The sequence below is a fragment of the Musca domestica genome, unplaced genomic scaffold, assembly GCF_030504385.1.
Source record: "Musca domestica strain aabys unplaced genomic scaffold, Musca_domestica.polishedcontigs.V.1.1 14, whole genome shotgun sequence".
NCBI classification, from domain to species: domain Eukaryota; kingdom Metazoa; phylum Arthropoda; class Insecta; order Diptera; family Muscidae; genus Musca; species Musca domestica.
Window position 1 is genome coordinate 17,025,037 of NW_026712192.1, and position 15,942 is coordinate 17,040,978.

General features: G+C 37.0%; 1 pseudogene; it reads right to left on the reverse strand.

Annotated features, from left to right (window-relative positions):
* Nucleotides 1-270: 270 nt before the first annotated feature.
* Nucleotides 271-15,942, reverse strand: part of LOC131801056 (uncharacterized) — a 162,895-nt pseudogene continuing 147,223 nt past the window's right edge.

Sequence of the window (15,942 nt, forward strand, 5' to 3'; positions counted from 1 at the left end):
AGTAGTTGTCGTTTTCAGTTTTTTCCCAAGTTCGAATATCCGGAACTGAAAATGAACACACACACACTTACACAAAAAATAACAACAAAAAAACATAATGTTAATTATCTAATAGACACATTGGTTATTTATCTCTCTCTCTGTATATGTCAGTTTCTAGTTGTTGCTTCTTCATCGTGAGATTGTTGTTGTTTTTGTATTTTTTTCTATATTAGTTAAGTATGGAATGGAATTTTAGTATCTATGCTATGTTATGCTATTTGTTGTTGATGTTGTTGCGGTTGCTATTGGCTTCATCGCGATATAAATACACATTATGTGGAGCGGTAGGAGGATATCCGCATCCGTCCACCAGCAGGGCACACATCCGTCAAGCCCTATGGGTTTGGTTGAATGGTTGGTTGGTTGGTCGGCTGGCTGACTATCTGTCTGGCTCGTTCGCCGGTAACCATGGCTGCGATGAAATGATGATGCCAGTGTTGTTGTTCTTTCTCCTCTTTTTAGTATCGTCGTCATCGTTGACATAGCATTTCTGCAAACAATGATGCTGCAATTACTGTAAATAACACAACCGAGAGTATGGGCGGCATTGTCGACCCTGATGCATGCTGCATGGCAGCTGGTTTTTCACCTAAAAAAAAGAAGAAAAAAGGATGAAAATAGAAAAGAGCGTCAGGAAACGGAAATGGAGAACATTAATGAATATATGGCATATAAATAGATGCTTGTTGGCAGAGGCTAAACATCATTGGCAGGATGTGTTAGTGTCGATGTGTGTGTGTGTGAGAGAGAGTGTTTTAATGGTTCTGTGTCGTAAAGAAATATATGATTTTAAAATGTGATGAAATGTGTGTGTGGAATTTAAAGAACCAAACATTTAGAGGAAGTCCGCATAAAAACTAAGGGAATGATATTTGCGGGCCCCAAATGGAACTGGGAGCAGAAACTTTGAGAACCACCGAAAAATACTAAAAGGTTAAATATTATTATTCAGGGATTGATTTGTGAAATTTTTAACTTTAAGAGCACGAAAAGTACTGAATGGTATGGTAGGAGCTAGAACTTTGGAATTTTGTAAGAGGTCTAGTTGTGGTGTATAAATGTGGGAATTCAGGACTTTAAGGGTACGAAATGTGATAAAAAGTACAAAATGGCACAACATTGTTTTCCGGTGATCGGTAAGTACTAGAAATCTGGTACGAAAAGCGGTAAAAAGTAAACATTAAGTTCGGCCGTGCCAAACTTTTAATACCCTCCACCTTGGGGTAAAGTAAACATAAGAAGAAATATGAAAAAAACCATTAAAATGCCGAATATCGGCAGGTACCGTTATATTGGGGCTATACCAAATCGTGGACTCACACATACAATGTTTCGCCAAAGGAGCTAGAACACATTATGACCTACAAATACCAATTTTCAGACAAATCCGTGAAAAAATGTGGCAAAAATCATCAAATTACCGAATAGCGGGAGGAACCGTTATATGGGGGCTATACCAAAACGTGGACCTATAATTACAATGATTCGCCACACGAACTAGGACCCATTATGATCTACAACTACCAATTTTCAGAGAAATTCTTGAAAAAATGCGTCAAAAGTCATCAAAATACCGAATGTTGGTTGGTACCGTTATATGGGGACTATATCAAAACGTGGACCTATACATACAATGTTTTGCCACACGAACTAGGACCCATTATGACCCACAAATACCAATTTTTAGACAAATTAGTGAAAAAAATGTGGCAAAAACCATCAAAATACCGAAAATCGGGAGGTACCGTTATATGGGGCCTATACCAAATCATGGACCCATACATGCAATGTTTCGCTACCGGAGCTGGAACCCATTATGACCAACGAATACCAATTTATAGACAAATCCGTGAAAAAATGTGGCAAAAAAATTAAAATACCGAATATCGGGAGGTACCTTTATAATGGGGCTATACCGAAACGTGAACCCATACATGAAACGTTTTGCCACACGCACAGGGACCTGTTATGACCTACAAATACCAATTTTCAGATAAATCCGTGAAAAAATGTGGCAAAAAAAATTAAAATACCGAATATCGGGAGGTACCGTTATATGGGGACTGTACCAGAACGTGGACCGATATATCTCATTTTCAATACCAACCATCCTAGACAAACGCTCTGCAAAATTTTGGCGCTCTACGTCAAACAATGTGGGCTGTATCGTGATTTCAACAGACAGACGGACAGACAGACAGACGGACATCGTTAAATCGACTTAGAATTTTATGCTGATTATGAATATATATATACTTTATGGGGTCTACGACGAATATTTAAGAATGTTACAAACGGAATGACAAAGTTAAGGGTATATTAACTATATATATTATTTCATGGTGGAGGGTATAAAAAGGTTAAACACTGGATTTGAGCGTACGGTCAGACCTAGAACTTTGCAATTTTGCATGAGACTCACTCCATGTGCAAAAGGGAAAATATAAAGCAGTAAGGAAATGTTAACAGTTGGGCGGTGCCGACTATATGATACCCTACGCCACTATGAATATTTAGTAGAGCTCCCGTAACAAAAGAATTTATTTTTTTTTTGACATCAACATTTGGCTTTAGAGCAGCTATAGTTTGTTTGCAGAGGCAACTAATATGTGCGAGGCATATCCAATTCTGAATCGGTTTGCACTAAATTTGACTAATAGTGTTCCAAATCTAGTATTATTTAGTACTTCAATTCTGTCCTATTTGGGCTAATATTACACATTTGGTGCACAATAAAAGACAAATTGGACGAAGATATGTTTGGCAGCTATATCAAAATATTGACCAATTATCACCAATTCCAATATCCTTGGCTCAAACAGAGGATTTGTGCGGAATTTCATTCCATACCCTGATTACAATTATTTTTTACATTTTAGCCATATTTTTCATGCTAATTGTACCGTCAGTCAGATGGCGACCAAAGGTATATTATTTGAAACGACCAAAATGTGCCTAATCGAAATAACTGTCATAAACCCTAGGTCTCTTTGGATCAAATTCATTTCACTACGTTTGGATTCGATCTAGAGTTGTTCGTCTGTCTGGTTGTTGCGCACAATAACTCAGGAAGGGAATATCCGATTTGGTCCAAGCTAGGTACATCGTAATATTATGGTCAAACTTAGATTGAGTTCGGAGATTGGCAATAACGATTCACTCCTTCTGGTACGGTCGACATTAAAAAAAAAAATAAATTGCCTTATAGAAAGAGAAAGCATTATTCGATTTTGTGCAATTTTTTCAAATCCCAATATTTTCGTCAGTGCTAGGATAGGCGTGAAAATGGAATATATCGGAAATGGAATATCGGTTCACTTTATCAAGATCATCTCCCACAAAGGGTAAAAAAATGCATAATAACTATTATAAAATGTGGAATTGCCTTTCTGTTTTGCGATTGTCTTAATATTTCACCGCAATATTTCCACCAACAAAAGATCTAGTGTGGGATGAAAAAACTGCAACCAAATTCAGACCGCTGTCATTTCTAAGCCACTCGTCTGAAAGCTGTTAAAATTATTCCAGTGACAGCTCATTATTTGGTTTGCAAGCGTACAAAAGCATTTCGGTGAGAATTTTCAAGAAAAAAAGTTATTCGTAATGAAATTCAAGCGTGATTTCTTAATATTTGGCCGGAAGACCACAAGTGGCTATTGTTAGAGCACTCCAGCATTTAAATGTGAATAAATCTTTTGTGTCTCGTACCATCGCTCATTACCCTGATACTGGTAGAGTAGCCCGAAGTCAATGAAGTGAACGGAAGAAAACAGCAAAATCAGCAGAAATGGTTTGAAAAGTAAAGAAGCGATTTGATCGAAACCCGCGTCGTGAACTGAACATATCGCAATATTCCACTAGGCAAATATTGAAAAATGAGCTCTTGGTAAAGCCATTGAAATTCCAAAAAGTGCAAGAATTTTCACATCAACAGAATGAAAATAAACTCAAAAGAGCTAATGGTTTGCTTCGCTTGGCCGAAAGTGGTGAACTGTCGAGTTTGGTTTTCTCCGATGAGAAAATATTCGTTGTTCAGCAGTTTGTAAATAAACAAAATGATCGTGTTTACTTGCCACCAGAACTCAAGCGCCGTCCATGGTGATGGTGTGGGGCCGTCATAACAGCCGATGGTCGCTCTCCGCTCGTATTAATCGACCGTGGCATCAGAATAAATACCGAATATTATCGCGAAAATATTCTGGAAGGTACATTAAAGCCTTGGCTTGCAAACATTTTGACTATAGACCTTGGACATTCCAACAGTACTCAGCACGCGCCACCCAAGAATGGTTACAAAATGAGGTTCCTCGCGTCATTTCCAGCGCACAATGACCACCAAAATCTCCGGATACAAATCCGTTGTTCTATTGTGTCTGGAGTATTTTGAAAGCAAAGTTGGCACTAAAAAATACCAAAAAGCTCAAGCAAGCAACATTCGGTCATCATTGGCCGTTTGCAGGCCATAATTCGTGCCAGATGTGACCAATTCGAACAAATCTAAACTTATTCTAAAAGTTGATGCTATTTCCGATATTTTTTGCTTTGATTCAATAAAATTTAAAGAAAAATGTTAAAATCACCCTGTATGTGTAACCAAACAGCCCAACATACCAAAATGGCTTGAGAATAATATTACAATAAGCTTATGAACATAAGCCTTAAGCTTGAAAAAATCTTGAGAAAACATTGAAAAATGTTTGTATAACAAGTATAGAATAATCGAAACGGAACCCTTATTTATAAGCTTATACTTGAAATTGTAGAATAAGCTTACAAAAATAATATTATAATAAGCTTATTTTTGTAATAGTATAAAATATTATTTTTTTTTTTAGTTTTTAATCATTTTTAACGTTTTTTCTTGATGGACATCCCAGTAGTCACTGCCGCATGTGGCCTTGATACCCTGACGCTATCTTCTCCCTTATTTGAACTTCTGCATCTCTTCCACTAAGACTACACATCTATTGAAATCCTGCAACTTTTTTGATGCTTCCAATCTGAAATGGGATTGGAATAATTTATGTGAAAGATGCCCGGATTTATTATTCATCCATACCTTAAGGGTTCGGTACAGAAATGAGTCCTAAATTCGCGTGATTTTGTTTTTTGCCAAAGAAAATAATTTCTTGCTGACAATTTTCACAAAAAATCAAAACTAATTTGTCAACAAGGGACAGACTTGAGAAATGTTTGTGGAACATAAGTGTTTCTCAAGCATTGTTGAAAAATTATATTTTTATAATATTGTTCTCAAGCTGTATTGTATTTTTGGTATGTTGGGATATTGGCTGAGGGAACTTGTATAAGTGCTTGAGATAAAGTTGGATGTGTGGACTTGAGACTTGAATATTTTATTAAAATTAATCAGGTTCTTGGAAGAAGCCAGTTCAATCCAGCTCATATGTTTTTTATACCCTACACCACAAGGTGGTCAGGGTATTATGTCTTTGTGCATTTGTTTGTAACAGGCTAAAGGAAACGAGATAGACCCATAGTTCCTTTTGATGATCTACATAGAATCACATTCTGAGTCGATTTATGCATGTCCGTCCGTCCGTCCGTCTGTCAGTCCGTCCGTCTGTTCATATATTTTTGTAAACAATGTATAGCTCGTATTTATTGTCCTATCCATATGAAATTTTGTACAAATAATTTGTTTGGCCCATGGACGAACCCTATTGAAATTGGAGGTAGTCGGTCAAAATTTAGATATAGCTCCCATATATATCTTCGTCCGATTTGCCTTTTTTTGTGCACCAAACGTGTAATATCAGTCCGATTAATATGAAATTTTGCTCTTTCGATCAGATTGGACCTGAAAATAAGTATGCCAAATTTGATCGAAATCGGTTCAGATACAGCCATAGATCCCATATATATTTTTCATCCGATTTGTTATTTTTGTCCTCCGCAGCCGTAATATACACTCTGTAACAACAATATTTGGTGAAATATATCAAATACAGCTCAGAAATACATTTGCTTAATTTTATCGAGATCGGTTCAGATTTGGATATAGCTCCCATATATAACTTCGTCCGATTTACCTTTTATTGTGCACCAAACCTCTAATATATGTCCAAATGGAATGGAACTTGGCACTTACGACCGAATTGAGTCTAGAAGCCAGTATGTTAAATTTGGTGAAGATCGGTTCAGATATAGCTATAGCTCCCATATATATTGTTCATTCGATTTGTTATATTTGTTACCCATAGCTGTAATATGCACTCCGTAACAACGATATTCAGGGAAATATATCAAATACAGCTCAGAAATATCTTTGCCAAATTTTATCGAGATCAGTTCAGATTGGGATATAGCTCCCATATATATTTTTATCCGATTTCAAATTAATTGTGCACCAAATTGGCAGTACAAGTCCGAATTTAAAAGATACAAATGCTTCGGCATATTTAGTCGTTTGAACTTTAAATTATATATATAATCATATATTTTTCAACGGAATGGTCTCAAGGGATTCTTTGTACACAAGGGGTTCTTTGTGAGAACTTTATCCCCCGACAGAGGATTCTCTATATAGGTTAACGATATCGTATAGCCCCCATATAACGGTACCCCCCGATATTAGGTATTTCGATGATTTAACCCACATGTTTCAATGGAATTATCTGAAATTCCACACAAGGAATAACTTGTGGGTACTTTATACCTCGAAAGAGAATTATCTATATAGGTCCAAGATATCGTATAGCCCCCATATAACGGTACCCCCGATATTCGGTATTTTGATGATTTTAGTTACATTTTTAAACGGAATTGTCTGAAATTGTACACAAGAGAGTCTTTGTGAGCAGTTTACCCCCGACAGAGAATTCTCTACCGATATTCGGTATTTTTATGATTTTAGTTACATTTTTCAACGGAATTGTCTGAAATTGTACACAAGAGGGTCTTTGTGAGCAGTTTACCCCGACAGAGAATTCTCTATATAGGTTAACGATATCGCATATCCCCCATATAACGGTACCCCCGATATTCGGTATTTTGATGATTTTAACTATATTTTCCTATGGTATTGTCTGAAAATCCACACACGGAATTCTTTGTGAGCACTTTAACCCCTGAAGGGTAATTGTCTTGAATTGAAATTGAAAGATTTTAACAGAATTTCTAATGGATTTAATTTTTTGACAATTTTCTAGTTCGTTCCAAGTGGTGGAGGGTATTTAAAGTTAGGCCCGGCCGAACTTACTGCTTTTTTACTTGTTTTGTTAATAAAATATTCAAAGAATTTCCGATTCATGACAAAAGGACAAGTGTTGCCATATTTGCACTATTATTAGTTTACATATTTTTGTTTTCGTTGTTTAAATCCTGTAATCCTATTATTAACAGAATTTGTGATGTTTTGTTGGTTCAACTTTGTTCAATTTACAATTTCATATTTACCGATAGTATATCAGCAGCAGCAGTGGAAGAAGTTTTGCAATTGTGCATGAAAATATAATATTGAAATACGTGCAGAGGATGCCATGCTAGGGGGGAGAGGGGTTGGTCTTTGTGAAAAAAGGTGTAGGTGGATGGCATTGTGTTTGAGTAATTAAATGCATGCATATTTTTTATTTTTGGATTGCTGCAGACATTTCGAAGGGTGTAACTTTTTTTTATTTTTTTCTTTTTTTTATTGATTATTTTCGACACTGAGAGATTTCAACACTCCCTCGGATTGGAAAATTTATATCGTGTTCGATATTTGATTTTGTTGGTTATCACTTTTCCTCCTGCTGCTGCTGTGAGTTCTCTTTGTTCAATGTGTAGTCGATGCTTATTATCACCACCAGGTCCGTGTGGGAGAGGGAGTGGGGGAGAGGAGGGGGAATACCTACCATTAGGTACGTGTACCATCACAGTTCCAGTGATATCATTACCAAGGGTACACGAATAGTTGCCAGTATCATGTCAATTGACATTGGCAATAAAGAGGCGACTGAAAGCACGTCCGGGTAGCATATCGGTTTTAACGCTGCAACGAAACAAAACGAAATGGAAAAAGGGGTGAATAAGAATATGAATAGTAAACCACAAGGCCGCAGTAAGCAGTAACTATAAAAAGAAATGTATTTCCAATCGACTACAAACCCCCAAAACCCATAAAAATGAGAAACAAAAACAACAACGACAAAGACAAATCAAAAATCCCCCTCAGTAATAAATGTACATGTATATATTGATTCGGAGGAATTGGAAGGCATGATTTACAATGAACAAATATGTTTTGTTTTGTTTGTTTGTTCTCAAAATATATTTGATGGCAAATCACACGCATATCTCTCAGTCATACGCGACTTCCCAGTGGAATTTGTTATTGTTTTTTTTTTTTCTTTCGTTGTTTGCAATTCCCAAGCACCACCTCAACTGCACAGTGTTTAGAATAGGGGTAAGGTATTTTCTCAATTTGTCCTTTGTTGGGGAAGGATCCCTTAAGCGTCCCTTCAATTTGTATTTCGGTCCAGTTGTGGTGGATGTAATTAAGCTCAGATTTTTAATAACTCCCACCATAGTATAGAGGGTATATTGAGTTTGTCATTCCGTTTGTAACAGCCCGAAATATACAGGGTGAGATATAAAACTGCAGATTTGGATATGGCTCCCACATATAACTTCGTTCGATTTACCTTTTATTGTGCACCAAACGTATAATATTTGCCCAAATGGGATGGAATTTGGCACTTACGACCGAATTGGGTCTAGAAGCTAGTATGTCAAATTTGGTGAAGATCGATTCAAATATAGCTATAGCTCCCATATATATTGTTCATCCGATTTGTTATATTTGTTACCCACAGCCGCAATATGCACTCCGTAACAACGATATTCAGGGAAATCTATGAAATACATCTCAGAAAATCTTTGCCAAATCCCATGTATATCAAATGGGCAAACAAGTCCGAATTTAAAAGATACAATTGCTTATGCATATTTAGTATTTTGAACTTTAAATTATAATTATAATCAAAGCGTGTATGATTGAATTTTCCCATAAAAACTTTCAATTGTTATGTGGAGCTCTACTAAATTAGCAAAGTGGTGTAGGGCCCCGCCCGGCTTTAAGACTTTCTTTACTAGTTTTATTTTATTGAATGAAGGCAAAAAAATTCGGAAATAGCATCAAATTTTAGAATAAGTTTAGATTTGTTCGAACTGGTCACCTTTGGCACGAATTATGGCCTTTCGAATGTTGCTCTGCGGTATTTTGGCCTATTGCCGGCGAAGCGCTTGCTTGAGGTGATCGACACTTTGGTATTTTTTACTGCCAACCTTGCTTTCCAAAATACTCCAGACACAATAGCCCAACGGATTGGTATCCGGAGATTTTGTTGGCCATTGTGCGCTGGAAATGAAGCGAGGAACCTCATTTTGTAATTATTCTTGGGTGGCGCGTGCTGAATGCGATGGTGCTGAGACCTGTTGGAATGTCCAAGATCTGCAGCCAAATTTTTTGCGTACCCTAGGCTTTAATACACCCTTCAGAATATTTTCACGATAATATTCTTCACTCGATCATCGGTCGATTTGATGCCACGGTCGATTAATACGAGCAGAGAGCGATCATTTGCTGTTATGGCGGCCCACACCATCACCATGGCCCGCGCTTGAGTTCTGGTGGCTAATCGAAGGTGCTGACCTCTTTAGCAAGTAAACACGATCATTTTGTTTGTACAAACTCATGGTAGAAAACCAAATTCTGCAGTTCACCACTATCGGCCAAGCGAAGCAACTCTTTAGCTCTTTTGAGTCTATTTTCTTTATATTCTCGATAAACATGAAAATCTATGTCGTTTTAATGATGTCCATCCGTCCGTTTGTCCGCCTGTGGCAATCACTCTTGCTCCCGAACAGATTGAAGTAGGCTGATAAAATTATACTCAGATGTGTCTTTGGTGTGTCTCTTGGTATTGAAAATGGGCTATATAGGTCCACGTTTAGGTATAGCCTCCATATAACGATACCTCCCTACATTCGGTATTTTGATAATTTTTGCAGTTCGTAACGGGTACTACAGCCTATGACAGAAAATTGACATGCAGGTCCACGTCTTCGTATAGACCCTAAAATAACGGCAGCTCCCTGTATTCGACATTTTAAATTTTAAAATAATTTTCAAGGTCGTTCCAAATGGTGGAAAGTATTCAAAGTTCGGCCCAGCCGAACCAACGGCTTTTTAACATGTTTTTTTTTTTTAATTTTTACACCCTTTGCTTTATAGCTAGAGAGAGATCATTTATGGGAGAATCGCCATGTCTCTTTTGGCGAGATTCGTTAGATGTATTTGAAGTCCATTTAGCCATGTTCGTCTATCGTCTGACGAACCGCAGATGCAATCGATAACATTCAGTGGGAGTATGCACTTCTTTCCAAATCGTAATATTTTTGTCAAATTTGGTTCGAGTTTGAAGATGAGTCCTTCTGGAACAACGCCACAAAATTTCAACATTACAAATGATACAAGTAAAAACGCAGCTAATTTCAACCGGGCCGAACTTTCGGTCGGAACTTGAAAATTTTCCAAAAAAAATCCGTCACAAAATACCGCTTTATATGAGGTCTTAACGAAGACGTGGTGCTGCATAAGTAATGATTCCGAACTTCAAAGACGAAATTTGAAACAATTCCCGTGAACAATGGCGCTAATATCATCAAAATACCGAATAAAGGGAGATACCGTTGTACGGGGGCTATACAAAGACGTGGACCTGCATAGACAGTTTTCCGTCATGGGTTGTAGCACTCATTACGAACTTCAAATGCGAACTTTGAAACAATTCTGGTGAATAATGTCCCGAAAATCCTGGAAATACAGAATATATGGGGTTACTGTTATATGGGTGCTATTGTAAATCATGGACCTATTTAGACAATTATATTCCAGGGGATAAAGTGCTTAAAGTACTTAGAAGGAACTCCTTGTGCTGATTTTCAGAGAATTCTATTGAAAATTTTGGCTTCAATCATAGAAATACCGAATGTCGGCAGGGTTATATGGGGGATATACGATATCGTGGACTTATATAGACAATTCACTTTCAGGGGGTAAGGTACTCACAGAACACTCAGATTCTATTAAAAAATTGGGTTAAAATCATCAAAATAACGAATATCGGGAGTTACTGTTATATGGTAGATAAACGATATCGTGGACCTATATAGACAATTCTCTTGCAGGGTATAAAGTACTCAGAGGGAACTTTTTGTGTGGATTTTCAGACAATTTCATTGAAAAATGTTGCTACAATTATCAAAATACCGAATTTTGGGTTTATGAAAGCTGTATGAGGGCTGTACGATATAGTAGACCTATAAAGACAATTCACTTCCAGGGGTAAGATACTCACAGGGAACTCCTTGTGTAGACAATTGCATTGAAAATTGTGGCTAAAATCATCAAAATACTGAATGTCGGGAGGTACGATATCGTGGATCGATATAGCTCATCTTCGAATTTGACCTGCATGCAGACAAAAGACATATTTCTATTTTAATTCGTGATTATAAAAGACGGGCAGACGGAAGGATGGACAGAGCTAAATCGTCTACAATTATTATTTCGATGAGTTACAAACGGAATGACGAACTTAATATACCCTCCATACTAGGTATGGTGGGGGGTAAAAAACAGCTTAAAATAGAATCTTGGACTATTTGGAATTACGCCAACGAATTGTGGTAAAATCTTGAGATTCGGTATGAGAATCAATTCTTGGAAATGTGGTTGATGTATGGAGGGGTTTTTGGAAATGTGTACTAAGTATAAGAACTGTACTTAATAGTACAAAATTTGGTATTGGGCAATCAGAAGAAGCTGGTAATTTGAGATGTTGGCATTGGCTGGTAGGTTTGTGATAAAGAGATGATCTTGGAAATGTTTACCACAAGTGTACAAAAAGTAATAAATAATACTATATTTGGTACAATTTGGTATTGAGTGAAATGCTATTGCATATAATGCTTGAAATCTGAGATTTGGTTTCAGGGTCGCTGCTAATGTTTTGCCTGGACATATGGAGGTGATTTCGGAAATGTAATGTAAATGTACGAAAAGTACTAAATGGTACTTGGGAGAAAGGTTAAGCCTGGAGTCTTCAAATTTGATATTGAGGGTCTGTTGGTGCCGGTGATTAAGCTATGGGGTGGTTTTGGATATGTGTACTGCAATTGTTCGAAAAGTACTAAGTGACACTAAATTTGGGGTAAGGGATAGAGCTGTAATCGAGAAATTTTAAATGGATGTCACTGTTGGTTTCTTTGGTTAAGAGAAGGAGCTGGTTTTGAATATACGTACTACGATTGTACTAAATGGTACATAATTTGGTTATGAGTGAAATTACTAATTATCGTTGGTATCTGATGTTGAGCTATGGAGATTGTTTTAAAAACGAGTGCTACATATGAACGAAAAGCACTATATGGTACTAAATTTGGTATTGGGTGAAGGGAGAAAGCTGAAATCATGAACATTGATATGGAGGCCATTGTTGGTATGTTTTGAGAGAAAGAGGTGGTTTTGAATAAGCGTACTATGATTGTTCGAAAAGTACTAGATTTGCCGTTAAGTTAATGGAGAGAACTTGAATCCTAAAATTTGATATTGAGATCACTGTCGATTTCTACGATGAAGATATGATTAGGGTCAAGTTTTATTATTAAAAGACGTTGAAATAATTTTGTCAAGAAAGATTAGATGTGGAACCATTGTTCAAGGGTTTAACTAACATGCTCTTCGGTAAATTTCAAACTTGAACCCGGACTAATTTGACTAATACTAATACTAATACTAATACTAATACTAATACTAATACTAATACTAATACTAATACTAATACTAATATTAATACTAATACTAATACTAATACTAATACTAATACTAATACTAATACTAATACTAATACTAATACTAATACTAATACTAATACTAATACTAATACTAATACTAATACTAATACTAATACTAATACTAATACTAATACTAATACTAATACTAATACTAATACTAATACTAATACTAATACTAATACTAATACTAATACTAATACTAATACTAATACTAATACTAATACTAATACTAATACTAATACTAATACTAATACTAATACTAATACTAATACTAATACTAATACTAATACTAATACTAATACTAATACTAATACAATATGAGGATTATTTCCCTCGGAGTCGTAACTATTAACAGATTCCCCAAAGGGATCCTTTTATACCCTGACGATGATACGTCAAAACGTGCCTCATCGAAATAATGGTTTTAAACCCTTGGTCTCTTTTGACGAAATCCGTTTCAGGACATTTGGAGTCGGTGAAGCGATGTTCGTCAGTCTGACTGGCTGGCTGGTGCGCACGATACCTCTCGAAGGGAGTACCCGAATTGGTCCAAACTTGGTACATCGTAATATTATAGTCAAACTTAGATTGAGTTTGGAGTCGGGTAAAATCGGTCCACTACTTCCACAAAAGGTGCCATTTTTCTTTTCAATAATAATCCGAAGATGGAATATGTGGGTACACTCCTTCTGCTACCTCTCCCACAAAGGTTCAAAATTTTGAATATCCATGAAGCTCATAAAACGCGGAAATTAACATCCGATTCCATTCAGACTTGGTACATTCCAATATTTTCATCAACACAAGATCTGTTATAAAGATGGTTGAGATCGAACAATTTTTCGGTACCTCCCCCACAAAGGGTTCAAGTTTTTGAAAAATAAAACGCTCAAAGAAAGAATATGGAATTTATGATTCGCATAGAATTGGACATAAATGTTCTTCTTGTTTCTTATTTTTATCAGTATTAGATGAAGTATGAAAATGGAATGGACTTCGGTCGACAATATCTGGCACACCACGCACATTTTAACATTTTCTAAAAATTATCACATATCTGATATAAAGTCAAGGAAGTTACCATTATGGTCCAAATCTGGCACGTCGCAATATTTATATCATATTTATTAAGGTCCGATACGAAATGGACAATATGGGTCCATTCCTTCGGAACCTACTCCATGGTGGGTCTACAATTTGAATAATCATAACAGAAGTCAGAAAATATTTAAATAAACGAATATTGGCTGAGGGTATATAACTGTCGGCAAAATCGTGGTACACTTATTGTTTGACTTTTCCAACATCAAAGACCCTCCACTACCTCATAGAAACTCATTCCAAATTTCAAAATTTCAGTTCTATCTCTTCCCAAAATGTAGTACCATTTGGTAGTTTACATACTTTTTAGTACGTGTTTCCAAAACCACATCCAGATCTCAACGCTACACATTGATCGTGACCCTAATACCAAATTTTGCTTTCAAATGCTATGCCTTCACTAAATAAAAAATGTAGAACGGGGTTGCCCATATTCGACGGACCCATGTTTTTTTTTTTTTTTTTTTTTTTAATCAAAGAAAAAAATAGAAATTTGGCGGTTGGCAATGTTAATCATTTAATTTGTTCCCAGTAGATTTGTTTACATCTATTTTTGAATATGATATCTCTCAAATGGCCGCCTCTGGCGTTGATGACGTATTGTGCCCTTTTTGCTGCATTTTCCATCGTTTTTGCCAACATTTCGGCCGGAATAGCGTCTATTTCTTCACGAATGTTGCCCTTGAGCTCTTCTACGGTCCTTGGCTTGTTAACGTAAACCTTTGGCTTCAAATATCCCCACAAGAAGAAGTCAGGCGGCGTCAAATCGGGCGAACGCGGTGGCCAGTCCAAATCACCACTTTTCGACATCAAACGGCCCGGAAACAAATTCTTCAGAAAATCGATTGTTATGCGACTTGTGTGCGGTGGAGCGCCGTCTTGTTGAGACCAGAACTGCCTCATACGCTTTCGACGAATAATTTGCATCACAAAATTAGTCATCATGTCGCGATAACGCTCTTGATTGATGGTAACAGCATGGCCATTTTCATTTTGGAAGAAAAACGGCCCAATGACCTTTTCGCACTAACGCCGCAACAAACTGTGACTTTTTCGTCATGAAGAGGCACTTCTTGAATCTCCTGAGGATTTTCAGTGGCGTAAAAACGGCAATTTTGCTTATTTACGGTCCCATTCAATGTGAAATGGTCTTCATCGGACATGATAAATTTGTTCCAAAATTGCTCGTTATCTTCGGCCATTTCGATGACCCTTTGGGCCCATTTCAATCGACGAGGCTTGTCCGCAGGCAACATTCTTTGCGTCAATTGAATTTTGTACGGGAACAAATGCAAATCAATGCGAATAATCCGTTGTAAAGTGGACCGAGCCATGCCCAACTGCTGAGAACGGCTTTTTTGGGATGTTCTTGGGGACCTCTCAACACTGGCTCGTACGGTATCGATATTCTCGGCCGATCGCCTTGGTCGACTTTTATATGGCCTCCTCGGATTAGAAAGAGCCTTACCAGTCAAACATTTTTCGTATAAACGCTTAATGGTGTTCTTAGAAGGCGCACTTCTCACATTTTTTAATGTTTTAAAAGCACGTTGAGTTTTCGCAATTGACTTCTTGCAAATTTCAACTATTTCAGAGCGCTCGCGTGGCGTGTATTGGTTCATGGTAAAAATCTGCTTGGACTGCTATGTCATTAAGCGATGTGACATCTATGTCAAAAGTTATGGCGTTGCCAGATGAGTCCGTCGAATATGGACAACCCTGTATATATAAACACAATAAATGGGTTTGGCCAGGGTATCTCCCATCCCATGACACTGTGCCTCACCACTGCTACGTTGGCATTAATTCTGCATCAATGACCCTCGAAGGAAACGGATATTTGTATTTATGTTCCAACTGCAAACCAAACAAAAGGGTACCGAGTGTGAATATCAACGTGACTGTTCACATGTACATATACGTGTGTGTGGATATGAGTGT